The sequence below is a fragment of the Oryx dammah genome, unplaced genomic scaffold, assembly GCF_014754425.2.
Source record: "Oryx dammah isolate SB20612 unplaced genomic scaffold, SCBI_Odam_1.1 HiC_scaffold_15, whole genome shotgun sequence".
NCBI lineage: Eukaryota > Metazoa > Chordata > Mammalia > Artiodactyla > Bovidae > Oryx > Oryx dammah.
This window is the reverse complement of record NW_024070199.1, coordinates 36,624,179-36,637,898: the sequence shown is the minus strand read 5'-3', so window position 1 is coordinate 36,637,898 and position 13,720 is coordinate 36,624,179. Positions and strand designations below refer to the sequence as shown.

At 42.6% G+C, this 13,720-nt stretch overlaps 1 pseudogene; it reads left to right on the top strand.

The window, feature by feature from the left end:
- Window positions 1–2,147: 2,147 nt before the first annotated feature.
- LOC120874072 lies at window positions 2,148–11,138 on the top strand (annotated as a pseudogene).
- The last annotated feature ends 2,582 nt before the right edge of the window (window positions 11,139–13,720 follow it).

The following is a 13,720-nucleotide window of genomic DNA, read 5'->3' as shown; positions in this document are numbered from 1 at the left end:
TGCCCTCTCCAGGTACTGCAAGATTAAAAATGTTTCTTTTATTGTTTGTGTTTGTTTTTTTATGTATTATTTGTGTGAAAACTATCATAAACTATTAAATGCAGTAACATATAGCCACCTGTCTTAGTTGGCTGTCTAAGTAACTTTGCTGGACTTATGAAGAAATTGGGATTTTTGAACACCCTTTTGAAATGTAACTTGTTCATACACATGGGACTTGCTGTCCTGGTAAAACCTGTGGATCCAAAAGTAAGTGCATCCCCTCCAGGTCCAAAGAAGTAACATTCATGTTTGGGACTTTAGAGGAAATGTGAGATCTCGATAATTCTAGGCATATCAGTCCTTCAATAGACCTTGATCAGCAGAAACTAATATTAAAGTAGACATAGTAATTGTGTTTGCACACATACCTAGAAAGTGTTGCTAACTCCCCAGTACTGGATCTTGTAATGATGGTTACTGGATAGTGAAGTGATGTGAACCCAAATAAGGAAGGTGAGACAGGAAGGTCAGAATGTGATGTAACACAGACAAGGTATTTAAAAGCTGAAGAACTGAGAGAGATTTGTGACCTGAGTTGGAAAAGTAGTTTTCAAAACAAATTGGGTCTTGTGGTATGTATAATCCTCACTTCAGTTCTTAGAAGATTTTTACTGACCAGTCTGTCTTTTTTTTTTTTTCTTTTTTTCTGGAGCACAGTTCAGATCCATCCATCTGTCTCTCATTGCTGATTCTTCCTCTTGGCTCCCACACCGTGCCCAGCTGTTCAGCCTAATATATTCAGAAAAGGTTTGTTCTTTAAGGCAGACACTGCTGGCTGCCTACAAAATGATCTATTCTCTGCTTCTCTTTCAAGACTGAAAATAGTTTGTTATATAGCCATCAGCCCAGTAGCTACAGGACTGCATTTCCTACCCACCCGTGCTCTTGGTCATGACTGGTGACTGAGATGCAAGCTGACGTGTAAGAGGGATTTCTTGGAAGACTGCTTTCAAGGAGCTGATTTAGCTGAGAGATGAGTCTCTTCCCTTCCTTACCTTCTTCCTAACTGCTCCCTGGATTTTAGTTGTGATTGCTGGAACTCCTGCAGTTGCATTAGACGATCATGTAACGTTGGAGATGAATATCATTCAAGCTCTCACTGGCCCACCTCAATCTTTGTTTCAGCGGGAGACAAAAATCAAGTTTATCTTGCTAAAGTTATGGTTGTTTTAGTATTTTGCAATGTGCATCCAAACTAATCATGATACTACTATGTGTTTAATGTGATATAGCCTTATTATTTTGTTGGATTTAGTGAATATATTTATATTTTACATTTCTCTTATGTTTTGTTTAATAAATTGATTCACCAACCACAGGTATACCTAAATTGATTAACTGCAAAATTATAATTATAAGCATACTTTCCTATAGATTTTGCATTTATATACTTTCTTATCTTCTTTCCTTTCTTGTTTTCTCCATATTTGTACAGCCAGGGCCATTTCCTCTCTTACAGCCTCATCTGTATCCATATCCACGGGCAAAAACAGGCTGAAAGCTGTGTGGGGAGAACCAAAGAAGAATGAATTACAGGGACATGAATGAAGGGTGGTGGCCTTTGTTACTCATCATGAATGTTCTGTAGTAGGATCACATTCCCCTGCCCTTCTGTGGACTCACTAAACCCAGGTTTGCCATGCCAATAAAGATACTTAAGCCCATGGAATTTGAGTACAGATGATATGTCACTTGCAAATGGAAGTATTATTTTCTGTCCCACTAGCTGGAATGAAGATGTAATGACAGGGGCTGAAACAGCCATATTAGACCAGAGGTAAGTAGGACAGGTGGAAGATGTAACAAGAAAGAAGTGGGTCCCATTTCTGTGGAGAGTCCTGCATTTATATTATATAAAAGAGAATTGAAATTGTATTGTATTTAAGACAATGTTATTTAAGGTTTTATTACAGTACTTGAACCTGTAACCTAAAACTCATAATGGAATAACTGATCATTGTGTTAGCCTTGTCTTGACATTAGAGTCTCATATACTGAGACAAGATTTACTGATGTATACTTACAAGTGAGTTAAGTGACAGTTCTGCCCTCTGGAAGCTGTGGTCTAGTGTGGGTTTCAGAAACTCAAGCAAGAACAAGGCGACATGGCGGGGACAGCTTCAAGATGCTGTAGAGGCACTTGGGAGGGGAACCTAAATCAGTCCTGGTCTCACGAGGTTGCTTGAAGTAGCGGACAATCCTCTATTGGTCTCCTTAAAAAATAGGCAAGGTGCCAAGTTTAATGTAAAAGTTATGTATTTCAAATTCTTTCCAGAGGATTTTTCTTTTTGATCCACAGCTTCAGATATGCATTTGAGACCTGGCTTGGTAAGATTTTAAATGCCCCAGGGCAACTAAACCAGCAGGCCACAACTACTGAGCCTGAGTGCCCTAGAGCCTGTGATCTGCATCAAGAGAAACACAGGCTTGAAAAGCCAGTGTACTGCAATTACAGAGTAACCACAGCTCGCTGCAATAGAGAAGTCCTGAGAAGCAATGAAGACCTAGTGCAGCCAAAATTTTTTCCAAAAAAATACGGGAAAATTAACAATAACACAAGAATTGTGGGAGACTTTCATATTCCACTCACACCTATGGTCAACTAAACAGGGAAATAACAAGGAAATTCATACTTTTAATGATACCTTAGACTGGTTAGACCTAATTGATATCTATAGGACATTTCACCCCCAAACAATGAATTTCACCTTTTTCGGAGGTGCACATAGAACCTTCTCCTACATAGAGCACATCCTGGGGCATAAATCTAGCCTTGGCAAATTCAAAATAATTTAAATAATTCCAAGCATCTTTTCTGGTCACAATGCAGTAAAATTAGATGTCAATTACAGGAGAAAAACTATTAAAATTCCAACATATGGAGGGTGAACAACATGCTGATGAATAACCAACAATTCACAGAAGAAATAAAAAAGGAAATCAAAATATGCATTCAGTTCAGTTCAGTCCAGTCACTCAGTTGTGTCTGACTCTTTACAACCTCATGAATGACAGCACGCCAGGCCTCCCTGTTAATCACCATCTCCTGGAGTTTAATCAAACTCACGTCCATCGAGTCAGTGGTGCCATCCAGCCATCTCATCCTCTGTCGTCCCCTTTTCCTCCTGCCCCCAATCCCTCCCAGCATCAGAGTCAACTCTTTGCATGAGTTGCCCAAAGTACTGGAGTTTCAGCTGTAGCATCATTCCTTCCAAAGAACACCAGAGATAAATAAAAATGAAAACACAACCACCCCAAAACTATGAGACCCTGTAAAAGCAGTGTTAAGGGAAAGGTTCATAGCAATGCAGGCTTACCTCAAGAAACAGGAAAAAAAGTCAAATAAATAACCTAACTTTACACCTAATACAACTAGAAAAGGAAGAAATGAAGAACCCCAGGGTTATCAGAAGGAAAGAAAACTTAAAAATTAGGGCATAAATAAATTCAAAAGAAATAAAGGAGACCATAAGAAAAATAAACAAAGCCAACAGCTGGTTCTTTGAGAAGATAAATAAAATTGAAAAACCATTAGCCAGATTCATCAAGAAATAAAGGGAGAAGAGCCAAATCAACAAAATTAGAAATGAAAATGGAGAGATCACAACAGATAACACAGAAATACAAAGGATCATAAGAGACTACTATCAGAAACTATATGCCAATAAAATGGACAACATGGAAGAAATGGAAAAATTCTTAGAAAAATAAACTTTCAAAAACTGAACCAGGAAGAAATAGAAAATCTTAACAGACCCATCACAAGCACAGAAATTGAAACTGTGATCAGAAATCTTCCATCAAACAAAAGCCCATGACCAGACGTCTTCACAGCTGAATTCAACCAAAATTTAGAGACGAGCTAACACCTATGCTACTCAAACTCTTCAGAAAATTGCAGACAAAGACAAACTGCCAAACTCATTCTATGAGGCCACCATCGCCCTAATACCAAAACCAGACAAAGATGCCACCTATAGGCCAATATCACTGATAAATATAGATGCAAAAACCTTAACAAAATTCTAGCAAAGAAAATCCAACAACATATTAAAAAGATCATACATCATGACCAAGTGGCCTTTATCCCAGGGATACAAGGAGTCATCAATATCCACAAATCAATCAACATAATATATCACATTAACAAATTGAAAAATAAGAACCATATGATTATCTCAATAGATGCAGAGAAAGCCTTTTAAAAATTTCAGCATCCATTTATGATAAAACCCTCCAGAAAGCAGGAATAGAAGGAACATACCTCAACATAATAAAAGCTATATATGACAAACCCACAGCAACATGATCCTCAATGGTGAAATATTGAAAGCATTTCCCCTAAAGTCAGGAATAAGACAAGGGTGCCCACTCTCATCATTACTATTCAACATAGTTTTGGAAGTTTTGGCCACAGCAATCAGAGCTGAAAAACAAATAAAAGGAATCCAGACTGGAAAAGAAGAAGTAAAACTCCCACTGTTTGCAGATGACATGATCCTCTACATAGAAAACCCTAAAGACTCCACCAGAAAATTACTAGAGCCAATCAATGCATATAGTAAAGTTACAGGATATAAATCAACACACAGAAATCCCTTGCATTCCTATACACTAATAATGAGAAAATAGAAAAGAAATTAAGAAAACAATTCCATTCACCATTGCAATGAAAAGAATAAAATACATAGGAATACATCTACCTAAAGAAACAAAAGACTTATATATAGAAAAATATAATACACCGGTGAAAGTAATCAAAGAGGACACTAATAGATGGAGAAATATACCCATGCTCATGGATCAGAAGAATGAATATAGTGGAAATGAGTATACTATCCAAAGCAACCTTTACATTCAATGCAATCCCTATCAAGCTACCAATGTTATTTTTCACAGAGCTAGAACAAATAATTTCACAATTTATATGGAAATACAAAAAACCTCAAATAGCCAAAGCAATCTTGAGAAAGAAGAATGGAACTGGAGGAATCAATCTGCCTGACTTCAGGCTCTACTACAATGCTAAGGACCAAGGTAACAAAGTTTAATAAATGGCTACCTTTTCACTGTCAACCCAGAAGAAACAGCCCTGAATATTCTTTTCCTGTTTCTACATGAGGCAGATATGCTGAAAAAACTGGAACCAGACTTGAGGGACAACAGGAAAGGAACTTCCACCCTGGTGTGTGCAGACATCTGAGAGCTACCCATGAAAGGATGCAACTGAGCTTTCTCTCATCTTTCCCTTCCAGGAAGTGTCCTAGCCTGGGAACCAGAGGTCCTGGCTCCCAAGTCTTCACTAAGTTACTTGAAGCCTTAAGGTGATTCATACACCCCAGGGTTCAGTTTCCCATCTCTTGGATGAGGGAGACTGGACTTGCTCCAGAGCACTTGGTCCAGACTGAAGCTCAGTGCCAATCATTGGACAAGTGGCTCAGAGGTGGGTGTTGCTGAGGATGCTGAGGCTGCCTCTGGTGGGCAGGGGGCTGTAACTGTCTGGTGATATTCATGGGTCCTGGGCTTAGGACTGCGAGTGGTAGACCACTTGGCACAGAGCTACTGTGACACCTAGGACCTTAGAGGCCTTGCTCCCTGGAACTTACCATCATTTGGGTTCTGTGGGGTGAGATCAGGTAGATATAAGTCAAAAGATACCAATGTGGAAGCTTGTAGAATCCACAGCAGGACCCAAATTAAGCCAAAGAATCATCTCTTCTAAAAAACTCTGGGAACAAGATATGCCAGGACTCTTAGACAAATTTTGTAGTATTTTAAATACTATTTAAAGTAGGCCATCTTTTGAATGAACTGCCATTTGCTCTTTGCCTTGGGATGATACCCACAATTAGAGTGGAATCCAAGGGCTCCTGAGGGAGGCTGTCCCTCACCCCATGACTCATTAGCAGTGAGTACAGCTCTATCCTCTTCATATCTGCAGCAGAAATTAAAGCAGGAAGGATGTGGACCTCCAAGTTTAACAGGAAGACTCAGGTAGGTCTGGCCCTCAGGTAGGCACTATTCTTTTCCCAGTGCTTCTTCCTTCCCTCCAGCGTCCTGTGCAAACTGCCCACCTCCTGGTTATTGCGTTATGAACCCCTCCTCCCTTCTCTTGCAAATATCCATGCAGTCTCACTTGTGCCTTCCTCACTAGCCAGGCCCTCTCTCTCACCTGCAGATGGCAATAAAGAAGGGAAAACCAAGGAGGGGTTTGCCTAGATCATTCTTTCTAAAAGTGTATGCATTCTTTCTCCTTTCAGACCCTGTCCTGAGTCATGAAGGTCTCCAACTAGATGACTCAGTAGCTTAGCAGGAAGTGGAGATGCAAATAGTGTTGGAGGTAAGCTTGTCAGGTATTGGGGGGATGGTTTTCAGATGACAACAGAAGAGTTGGAGGAAGGAGCATGTGGTCCTCCAACCACTCACTCATCAGGGACCTGCCTGAATCTGCTATCTTGGGCCCCTCAGGTTATCACTAAGACAGAAACTTCATTCTATACACCCATGGTGGATTCATGTCAATGTATGGCAAAACCAATACAGAATTGTAAAGTAAAATAAAAATAAAGAAATAAAGAGAAAATAAACACCAGACTAATTAGAAAAAATAAATAAATAAACTTCTTCGTACAAAACTATTTCAAACATAACAAATATAAGAAAGAAGAGGGTCATGAACCCTATATTTCATCATGCAGCATCAATAACTACAAAACTAACCTCTTAGTCCCACAGGTTGTCATAGACCGGAGACTATGCAATATCAAGGTGGTGGACAATTGAGTTCCCGTTGAAGACATTCTCGACTTGCACCAGGTCTTTTTCTTCTTGCTATGTTCTCATTTGTGGTGGGGGAAGAGAAGTAAGAAGAGGGAGAATAAGAGTGAAAAAGAGGGAAAGGATAATCCCATCATGGGGGAACATTATCAAACCCCATGTCAACTTGCTCACCTCCCAAAGGCCCTACTTCTTAATACCATCACATTGGAGTCAAGGGTGGACACAATTCAATCCATACCTGCTATGCAGATCTGTTTTTAAATCAAGACAGACCCTCATTTCATTCTCTCTTTTACTCCTTATTCATTTTTCCTGAAATGTTTTATGGACGAGATGAACATTTCACAAAATATACATAATGAGTATTGGGGTAAAATGATAGGATGTAAAAAAACGCTCTTTTGTTCCCAATAAAATTAACATCTAATATCCAGTCCATGTACAAATTTTCCTGATTCTCAAAAAGCACATGTTTTTTCACAGTTTATTGAAAGAATGTAGTCATATGTTGCACTTGGTTGTTCTCCTTTAAGACTAAATCACTGCTCCTCTCCCGAATTGAATGCTGTTATTTGTTCAGAAACTGGGCGGAAGCAGGGTGATCTGTCTTAGAGAATGTCCCACTATTGGGTTTAGAGCAGGAGTCCACAATACCAGCACAGTGGGTCAGGACCAGTACCAGTCCTGGGTCTATTAGAAACCAGACCTCCACAGCAGGAGGTGAGCTGCAGACCAGTGAGTGAGCCTTCATCTGTACTATAGCTGCTCCCCATCACTCTCTCCTCATCCTCAGAAGGGACAGTCTAGCTTGTTTTCCTGGAACTGTTTTTAATTACATAACCTATGCATAATAGAAACAAAAATAGCATAGATATTAATGATTATTTTCCTTTCTCAGTGCTCAGAATCTTGAGTTGGTGCCCTAGCAGTCTATCACAGTGACAAATTAGATGTTGCCTATTAACATTTGGACACATTCAGCCAGTTTAAAATTACATATTAAAAAACTAAGATCATGGGATCCAGCCCTCTCCTTCATGGCAAATAGAAGGAGAATTTTTCAGAGGGGCAGATGTTTTAAAATTCACAGCCTCTCTCAAATGGAACCCAAATTCCCCTCTCAGGTTGGTCTAACCATCTGTGGGCCACTGAAGACAGAGCCCAGCCTCAATTCTTCTCTGAGGATCCTAATGCAGGGGACCACATCCCAGTCCTAGCCCCACTTCACGTATCTATAAGTGGGAAACTCTTCTCTCCCACACACTGGGGACCTTGTAAGTACTGACAACCTGTTCCATCTAACCTTCATGGAATCCTGGTTTGAAACACCTTTTGATGGCATCTTGGGCTTGAACTACCCCAACATATCCTTCACTGGAGCCATCCCCATCTTTGACAAGCTGAAGAATCAAGGTGCCATTTCTGAGCCTGTTTTTGCCTTCTACTTGAGCAAATAAGTCTGAGATGGACAATCTCTTTCTCCAAATTAGCTGTAAGATGCTTTCAGTTGCAAGAAAATTATAGAAAATTTGGTAAAGAATTATCCTGAGAGATAATCTAACCCACCAAAACTATGGTCCCAGGTCCCTACCTGACATCACCCCCTGGCTTTTATAAATAAAGTTTTATTGGAATACAACCCAGATCCTGGGCTCAAGACCAGTAACTTGGTCTAGGGGGGTGAGTGAAGCGGAAGGCTAATGGAAGGCAACAGGAAACAAGTTGAAGGAAGAGGCATTAGGATTTGCTTATGAATTTGATAAGGAAGGAAGGAGAAGGCTGGTGGATATCTTTCCTTCCTCATTATTATTTCACTTGGAACCCAGGTCCAGCTACCCAATATGTAGGAGCCAGTGAAAAATGAAAGTGTGGGACACAAAAGTGTGGGACCCCTTGTTCAAGAAATATTAGGCATTTCAAGACAGGGAAAGCAGAGATGGGGTTCCTTCTGAGTATGGGGCACTTTGGACAGTAGAGGTCACAGGCCAGTGGAGCCAATTCTGGGTGACCTGAACCCGCATCCTTAGAACTCGCAGGCTTTATTTTCCTGAAAAATGACAAGGTGGACAAGGAGAAAGCAAATATGCTTCAGCACCGTGTCCTCTGAGTGTGTCTGAGCAGTCAGTTCGCAGGAGATAGGGTATCTTCAGAAGATATAGTGGGTGGATCCCATCCAGGTGACTCAGCTTCTAACCTCCTCTGTGCCACTCATTAGCCAGTAACCGACCTCGGTCTGGATCTCAATTGCTCCTACCTCGATTTCTGCAGCTGTATATGGGGACCTTATTAGGGCCTGGATGGGTGGACTAGCACAGCTTTCAGACAGTGCTGTTGTTACTGTCCTCCAAGGATCCCTCTCCTCTCTTCTCTCTACACATGCAGGGTGAAACACAGTGTGATGATGTTTGGTGGGGTGGATAAATTATACAACCAGGGAGAGCTCAACTGGCTATCATTGATCCACACAGGCAACTGGAGTGTACAGAAGGACCGGTAAGCCCCTCCCTCTGAGGGTCAGCCCAAGTGATACTCCTGCTACTGTACATGGACACAGGCAGACACACACAAATACATTCTCAGACACAGAATCACACAAAAATATACACCACTCACAACGACACAGACACATGAAAACACACAAGCAGACACATACAAACATGCACAGAGACACACATAAATATGCATAGCTAGTCAGAGACACACAAGCACTCACAGAGACAAAAACAAACACACATACAAACATACACACAAGCAGATAGATATGCAAACAACCAATGAGTTCATAATCCCCAGGCCTTCTGACCAGGGCTCTGACCAGGGTACTAAAAGGGTCCGGAGAAGTTTGTGCAGATGGGAGAGAATTGCACCCACTGCCCTGTGAGACGTGGAGCATGGTTAGAGGACTCTTCAGTGTGGTGAACAGAGGTATAAGATGACAAACTGTCCAGGGCTACCTGGGACACAGGAAGTTCTCAGTACAGATAAATGTCATTTTAAAAACAGGGAAAGTCCTGAGCAAATGGGGAGACTGGTTTCCTAAGAGAGCAACTACTGAGAAGGTTAGAGAGATTTGCTGAAGTCTTAAGACGTGAAAGCAACTAATAAAAAAGACACCTCAAGTTCATGGGCACACAGTGGGGCAGGGGCTATAACAGAATCAGGAAGGTAGGATCCAGGAGTAACTTGAGGACAAGAGGTATAATTGATAGGATTCTGTGTGATACCCTCAGACAAAAGCTGACCCGTCCTTTGGAATGTCTATGGGCTTGCCATATATTTCCAGGCCAGGGACTGAGGGTCTGAGCTGGTTGTAGGAGCAGTGCTGGCAGACATCCTCACCCAGAGGAGCCCCTGTCTCCCACCACTATGAGAGCCTACTGCTCCCACGAATCTCCATCTTCATTCTGCGATTGACCAGTTATTTGTTCCCCACCAGATACAGCTCTATGGGTATTTCTCATTCATTATTCTCACAGCCTTCATTCACTTGCCAAACAGACAAGCCTTGGGCATCCACTGTGTACCAGACACTTTAGGGAGGCAATGAGAATGAAACTCGCCCTCACTTCTAAGAAGGCAGATGCACAGGAAATGAGACACACACATAATTAATTGCGATTTTGGTACATGCTAGACATGAGGAAGTGTTTACAGAGACTATCAAGGAAGGAGACTGATCAACACTGGGGGAAAGACTTCCCTGAAACCATGACAGTTAAGCTGTAATCTGGAAGATGAGAAGAAATTTGCTAGTCAAAGGGGAGGGGGCTCCTCTAGGAAGGAAGACCAGCTTGAGTCAAGGTTCAAAACAGCCTGGTGTATTCAAGTACTGCATTCAAGAATGTCAAGGAAGGTGCCATGTCGGGAGCAAAGAAAAAGAGGGCAAGAGACAAAGAGCTGTTTAGGAGACAGTCGGGAAGGGGGCACCTCTGGGGAGACTCAGAGTGACCTTGAGGCCTGCTTTGTCACACTGTCTCTCAGCATCTCCATGGAAAGAAAAGTTATTGCTTGTTCTGGCGGCTGTGAAGCCCTTGTGGATACTGTGATATCACTGATCCTTGGCCCAAGAAGACGGGTCAAAAACATTCAGAAGCTGATCGGCCATGGGGTTCCGTGGTGAAGGGTCATGCCGCAGGGTCACTCCCAGTCTCCACGCACAAGAAGGATCCCCAGGGCCAACGTCTCTCTCTCTCTAACAGCACTACGTGTCATGTTTTGTAGTCAATACCCTGTCCTCTATTATCCTCACCATCAATGGTATCAACTATCCAGTCCCAGCTCAAGCCTACATCTTCAAGATGAGGGGAGAAGCCTGAGGGGTGGTTCTCAAATAGGAACTTGAAATAACACTTGGGCTGCTGCTGGGAGAAGGGCGCCCTCTGCAGGCCATCTAGCACTATTGCAGATGCTACTGAGCCCTGTGGCTGTGCCAGAGCCTCCCACAACATGAACCACCTGAGAGTAAAGGGCCCTCTGGGACACTGATCATCCTGAAATAAATGTGGAGACGCCAGGCCATGCTGGCATGGTGGGAGTCACAAGGAGAGGGGAACACTCAGGTCCTCAGTCCTCAAAGAGCTTCAGTTCAATCTGAACCCTCAGATGGATGAACAAGGAAAGTCAGCTCTAGCAGTCCCTGAAATAGGCCATGTGACAAGGAGAATGGCTGGGGACAGTCCCAGTGTGCTGTCCCACCATAGGGATTAACCGTCTCCCTTCCCTTCTCGCAGTTTTCCTGGTTTGGATGATAAATTACAAGGTCACCCTAGTTCTCGGATCCATCTTCCCATAGCTCTGGCCGGGTGCCCCCTTTGTGAGTCAGGCTACCCGGCCTCTCTGAAGGAAGGCTGGATACTAATGTGAATAAAGGGTTCACAGTGACTGCTCAGCCCCGGCACAGGGTGGAGGCTTCATGTCAGCTACCTAGGGGAGTTCAGAGCTGGCTGATGGGCTCAAAGAAGACTTTAAGGAAGGGAGGGAATTTCAGGAATTCTAAAACTGTAAACTCATGGAGCCATATGGAGGGTTGCTTGGTTCTAGGCAAAACTGCACTGGATTCCATGCAAATGGCATCCCAAGATGCTCTGCATTGGGGCACTGGGGACTTACTCAGGGTGATGAGGGCTAAAGACTGACTGGTGGGGATGGGGAACCAGAGTACGTTATCCACCCAAGCCTGGAGTGTACAAGGAGGGTGAGTGCAGGCCAAAGGAGGATTCCCAGAGTTCCTAAGTTAAGTCTTCAAGAACGTGTTGTGGGCACTGCTCTGTATAAGATGGATAAGCAACGAGTTACTGTGTAGCTCAGGGAACTCCACTTAATTATATTACAACCTGGATGGGAGGGGTATTTTCATGACCAGGATACATGGATACATATGGTTGAGCCCGTTTACAGTCCATCTGAAACTCAGAATATTGTTAATCAGATATCCACCAATACAAAATAAAATTGTTTAATAAAGTATGGATTGTGGGGATGCAGGAGGAGAACCATCATTCTCTGAAGAGAAAACAAGGAGCAGGAGTCAGAAGGAGAGAAATAGGGAGAGAGGAGAACTATGGACACTCTTTTTCTTTTCTAAAAATTTTATTGAAGTGTGGCTAATGTTCAGTGTTGCATTAAGTTCTGCTGCACAGCAATGTGACTCAGTTCTACACATAGGGACATATATATTCTTTTTCTTATTCTTTTTCATGTGGTTTATGAATGGATAGTTAATATATTTCCTTATGCTCTTCAATAGGACTTTGTTGTTTATCATTCCTCTGTATCCCCAACTCCCAGTCCTCCCCTCCCCTACACCCTTCCTCATGGAAACCTCATGTCTTGGCCCTTTTTGGTTGTGGATGAACTCTCATATCCCCTGCTAAGGAGAAACTCCCTTGATACTTACCAAAAGAGGGAAATAAAATCAAGAATTGTGCTAGGTCTAGACATTTGTGGGAGTCTCATATAAGGGCTCAGGCTGACTGGTGTGTGTCTCTGACTCCCCCAAGATTCTAGAGGCCACTGCTATACCATGTTTAAAGAGAACACAGTGAGAACATCTAGAGAGACCTTGATCCTGTTTGACGTCTTCCTGAGGCTGTATTTCTCAGTCTTTGATGGAGGAAATGACAGGATTGTCTGGGCATAGGCAGTATAAATGCTTGGTATGGTTCAGGAATCAGTAAGGGCACTCCGAGCAAACTTTAAATCAGACTTAGGGTACTCCTGCCCAGGATGCTGATGAACTTTGTCGGTCTGCACACCCTATTCTCAGTAAAGAATAAAAGGTTTCACTCGTAATGGTGCTAAAACAAACAGGTGCCTCCACTTGTGTCTGGGAGGGATACAATGATTGGGAAGGATCTAGAACAAAGTCTGAATCACAGTTGAGAGGAGCCCACGTCCAACTGGCTTCAAGGAAAAGGGAGACTCTCTGAAGTGATTCTGGAAATCCAGGACACAAGACTCAGAGCAAATACAAAGATCTCAGTGACTGGACCCAAGAAATGAGAAGTCATCAGTCCTCTATTTCACACTCTCACTCTTTCATTCCCTCTTCTTTGATGGTCTTAGGCTGACAACTATCTTCCTAAAGCTTCTACACCTAGTGAGGGAGTCCAAGCTACCTGACCCAGGGTTTTATATCCTGAAGGCACCTCCAATAAGGAAAGAAAAGATAGAAGACATCAGAGTTCAAGGGTGTTCTCTGAATGACCCACCTCAGATCACATGCGCAGTCCTAGATCAGCCATGCTGGCAGGGCCATGGGGTCCTATGAGTGCCTTTACATGCTCTTGTGGCCTGACCAAGCAGCACATATGATTGGCCATTCCCTCCAGAACAACATGATTGAAGCTGGGGAGAGGCAGCCCCTAAGAAAGTGACTGGGAGATAGTCTAGGCCATGG